Source organism: Sinocyclocheilus anshuiensis, unplaced genomic scaffold (genome assembly GCF_001515605.1).
Source record: "Sinocyclocheilus anshuiensis isolate Anshui unplaced genomic scaffold, SAMN03320099.WGS_v1.1 scaffold3, whole genome shotgun sequence".
NCBI classification, from domain to species: domain Eukaryota; kingdom Metazoa; phylum Chordata; class Actinopteri; order Cypriniformes; family Cyprinidae; genus Sinocyclocheilus; species Sinocyclocheilus anshuiensis.
In genome coordinates, this window is record NW_015548205.1 from 448,878 (window position 1) to 454,413 (window position 5,536).

Genomic DNA, 5,536 nt, shown 5'->3' on the forward strand with positions numbered 1-5,536 from the left:
CCCCCACATGTCTACGTCACTATGTGGGAAGATTTGCATAACACCGCCCAAATGTTCACGCAAAGGAAGAAGGCATAACTTTGATTCTCGCTGTAGTATTGTTGCCAAATTGTTTTCCAAAAGAGGACACAACTAGAAATCAGTGGTTAAGTTGTATTTACAACACAATCAATAATTATGTCCCCACTGAATGCTACAAATGCCTCGTTTATAATGGGTTTTATTGGTTTTGTCTCGTCGCGCACACAGCATCACAATATGGTAAGGGGCGGATCCATTCTTACTTGGTGCATTCCCAAGAGTCAGACAAGCTCAGTTTATGTCTTACACCTCGTATTCACAGTACATGAATCTCAAATGCAACTCCGTTGACCACTTGCGATCACCGCTAGAGATGCAAATAGAGCAAGGCACTAGCACTGCCAAGGTCATGGGTTCAATTCCCAGGAAATACGCATGATAAAATGTAACTAAATCTCGAGTCTGTAAAAGTCAGCAATATAGTGTAAATGTGCCAATACACATCAGTTCCCTTTCATGGGAACTTCGAACTGCGTCCTCTAGGGGTCGCTATGGGGAACGCATCCTCGTGACCCGTGTCTGAAGCATACATTGAAAAAACACCAACTCGTTGGCCGGCGACAGCTGTACCTCCCAAATAAAGAAAAATAAGTATAAATATAAATTCAGCAAGTCAGTGCTGCATGTAGAATATCTTCAGATATCATACAACCGATATTAGCCCAAAAATAAATATTTATAAAACACTAGTGAAGGATATTGGCTATCAGAGCATGACCTGGCTGCTTTAAGCTTCTAATTAAAGTGATATGACTAGTGATTATTAGCTGGGCTGGTTGAAGGTCATACCATAATGAATCTAGCAATCCAAAACCAGCAGTAGTTTATCTATTCAAATCACAGAGAGCAACAATCATTCTATCAACAATCATACTATAGTCTGTCTATCTATCTATCTATCTATCTATCTATCTATCTATCTATCTATCATCTATCTATCTTCACACATGACACACCAATTGGCACTATAAGTAATTAATTTTTCCCAATGAGTGCAAGTTTGAATGTAATATGGATGCTGGTTCGACCGTGGAGCCTGAAATTAATGTAAATTAATAAAGGTTTGAGCAAAGAATATAATCAGTGCCTTCTTTTTCTTATACAAACTGGTTGTTTACTATTTGAAATGTTAAGTGTACAAGAAAACAAATTGAAAGCATAACAAAAAGAGGACAATCTGAAATGAAGATGATTACTAAAAGAGAAACAAAAATACCGGTACGACAAAGTTCAGAAGTCGCACTGTACAGCAAATAACAACCTAAAGGTGCACCTTGTAAATAAACACACTTATATGTCTACAAGTAATTTAAGTAAATCAAGTAAAGTAATTACAAGTACGTTAGAACAAGAAGTGATTCCTACTCGATTATGAAATTTGTATTTTCGATCACAAAATGACAATATCAATCAGAAAAACCCAGGTAAAGTCCTTGTAGGTTAGTTTTTCCAAGTCCATTAATGATTCAGTTCAATATTACCAGGACAGTTCAACATTACCAAACATTCATTGGCAAAAAGCAGTCTTATCAACAGGAATCTGCGTGAGCTCCCTTCCACAAAATGACCGCTTCAACGGCTCTCGTTCTGCAGGAGAGCGCGTTCTGCTGAGAGTGGCCTTAAAGGGTCAGTGCCACTTTTTACATATTCACAACATAATTTAATAGAAAGACTCAAATAAATTAAAATCTTGCAAAAAAACATATTCTTTTCACTCTCGAAACCAAATGAAATATAAAGAACAGTATATTTTTTTTAATTAAGAAATAGAAAAAGAAATCACCGTGTTGTGTATTGTTTCCTTTTTTTTTATTTATTCATTTATTTTTTTCATGTCACTTTAACTGTGTGACTTAATAACCTGCGCTACACCCACATAAACATATATACAGTAGACTAAATTCACCTTATTTTCCCCGTAAGAGTGGGCACAGCCATTTGTAAATTTTATGGTACTGTTTGATGACACTGGTATCGTTCACTTCCAGCTATTTTTAGCTGCACAAAACAGCTAATTTTGCTGCTTGCTATTTTTCATTGGTGTGTCTTACCATATTATTTGAATGTATTATAATTATGAACACACTGGTTTGTAGTACAAACAGTTTTACCGTTTACTGCACATTGTCATTCTTCTCGTTATTTCCCTCCAGCGGCTAATGAACCAGAAGTCTCGCACATTCACAGAAAACGGCTTACTTCCGCATTTCGTGGCCATGATTTAATTAAGCTAAACCTTGTTGACATAATGACTACAATAAGTAAATCTAGCCAGCACATTAATTAAACTTAAAAAGATGATAAAAGCATGTTGATGTGAGATGTGTCAGATTTACCTGTAGCTTACTGTATTAGTGTGAAAACTTGTTTGATACTCATTGTTTTAGCATATTAGTTAAGTATAAATCATCTTTCATAATTAAACTGGGCTCATTGCTTGGTTGCACCACAATATGTGTTATTAGCCTGTCCTTTTGGCAGTACTTTAGATTAATCTGGTTGATGTTTGAAAGGCATGGTCAGCGGTTTGCCTTCTGGACTGATGAGGCCAGAAACTTGCTCCAAGGAACTCTTCAGCCAGTGTACGGAGTGCTATCTCAGAGGAAATCCACATTCAGGCTGTCGATGACCACACTGCAGAGGTAAAGAGACTGCTGGACTTCATTGTAAAGTTACAGGGATCTGAGGAGCATTTAGTGGTACTTAAACAATGTTCACATTTAATCATCATTACAAACAAACTCGTAGTAAAGGTTCACCAAGGGCCTTAATTAGGAATAACATTAACAATATCTTTTAACTATGCTGCAAATTATTGTATCTTTATCTTAAATGTATCAGTTTCCTCAAAATAACTGTTTTTGCACAATGGTTTGCCCATAGGGTGTACTCAATGGGAAGCCCTCTAAGGAACAGCTGTCCTGTTTGCCGATCTGAGAGGAGTGCTGCATAGGACACCAACACAACTGAGCTTCACAGATGAAGTGCAGAGGTATGCCTGACCATGTAATGTGTTTGTGAGTGTCCTGCTCCTGCACTTACAAAATCTTAAACAAATACAAAAAATAAATAATAACATAAATGCAAGTTCTTTATAAACGGGCAGAATGTTGACTGGTACAGTATTGGGAAGTCCATTAACTGGTACAAAAAGGTTCATACTCACTGATCTATATATAATGATATAATAATAATAATATAATGTTCTCTATTATAGATCAGTTGTCACACTACACAGTTCACATTCATACCTCAGTGGATGTTTGCGCTTTATTTAAGCCTTGAAAATCGTTGAAAGAGGACAGGAGTGGAGGTGCACCTTACCAGAACTGGCATTTCAGCCATTGTCCACGAGATACTTCAAGGGGAGGCACTTCAAGCAGAGCATAGTATTGGCTGGGAAAGGAGTGGACATACTGGGAATCTGGGCAATGCCATCAGTTCTGCTCTCAACAAGCAGTCTGGCCATCTGGAAGGTGCCTTGTTCTGGCTGCCACCAGAACTGACCTGAAAAAGTGCAGGTCGGGGTCAACACCCACCTTCAAGGGCATACAGACAGCTTCTGTCTTACTATTACTGACAGCATTATCGCTGACAACATTATGTAAATGTATTTATTTGGTAAAAGGGATATATTTATTTACTATTTTTCTGTAAGAGAGGGCGTGGCCATTTGCAAATTTAATGTGTCTGGCTTCTGGTCTCATCCGCTTCCAGATATTTTTAGCTGTACAAAACAGCACGTTTTGCTGCTTGATATTGCAAACTGGTGTTTCTTACCACATTATTTTACTGTATTATCTTAATTCTGAACACACTTGTTTGTAATGCAAACAGTTTTAGTGTTTACTGCACTTCGTTATTCTTCTCGTTATTTCTCTACAGCGGCTAATGAACCAGAAGTCTCGCACATTCACAGAAAACGGCTTACTTCCGCGTTGAAAAATTAGGTGCAGACTAAATCGGCCATAAATTATGGTGGAAAAAAGAGACTGCTAAATGAATAAATGCTCTGGATAAAAATATCTGGATTATATCTTGTCATTTCTTTGAATTCTGAGATTACGCCTCACAATTACCGTTTTTTTATTTTTTTTGCCACATAATAACAAGCAAACAAACAAGCTAACAAACACATACACACAAACAAACAAACAAACAAACAAATACATAAATAAATAAAGGGCAATTTTGACTTGACACAGAAACATCCATTCCATTCAATATCTTCTGTTCACTGACTTCCATTCAAAGGTCTCTTTGTTGGCCGTTTCAACATATACAGACCAGCCGAATCTAGCATATGATTTAAATTGTATCTATAATAATTTCAGAAAAAAATAATGTTTGTTATTGTTGCAAACCTAAAGGAAACAGTTTCTGAATTTCTCTCAACAAACCGTTTTCAGACAGGCAGTATTTGCATTTGAATTGTGTTTTGATGATCATATCGTCCATCTTTGAGTCGTATTTATGACAGTCTGCCGATCCATTAATACTTCCCCCTCTCCTTACCGCTCCTGTTTCTGAGTTTATTTCCCCAAAGACTTCCATTACCTTAAATTGTATTCACCTGTTTGCACTGCATGCTGGGAATCCCCACAGATTGTTGTGTGATATCTGGTGAGTGATGAAATCAGATGGATTGAGGGTGAGTCACTCACTCGCTGGGGTCGCCATAAAATCAATGAACTATGTCTGAATAACGATCCGGTCTTTCTCAGAGTCCCACCTCTTATAATTGACATCTAAACTGCTGCCACACTGGTGCAATAGCTCAGTGCTAGCTGCCTCTGAGACGCCAAAAGCATTTAGTGTTAGATTATTATTATTTTTTGCATTACTTACTTACTAACATAATAGATTATGATGTTGATTCTTTCTTCACAGAATAACTTAACTGCTCTTGTTCATACATTCAAATAAATGAGACTGTGATTTACTGTATATAAGCTATAAATATAATGGTTTTAAGACTTCGATTCCCATGAAGTCTATGAGGTCTTTCTGTAGTTGAATTTATATGTTTTTTACTAAATTATACATGGAATCTTTGAGAAGCGGAGAAAAAGGGTTACAGAATTGAAAGAAAAAGTCTAAAAAATAAGTTAAAAAAATATGTTTATCTACCAATACATTTTAGAAATATTCATTTACGTTTTGGTGTATCCTCTTACTTTTTTTTTCTCCACAAAATGTGTTCATTACTTGCCTATCACTCAGTTTAGGTCAACACCTTCAGACAAAATCTCATAGTAGGCTATAGGTGAAATATAGAAACAGGACCTTCAGAAATGAAGACTGACATACTTAAAGGAGACATATTATGCCCCTTTTTACAATATGTAATATATGTGTCTGGTGTCCCCAGAATGTGCCCGTGAAGTTTCAGCTCAAAATACTCCACAGATCATTTATTATATCATTTTGAAAATGCCTATTTTGAGTGGAAGCA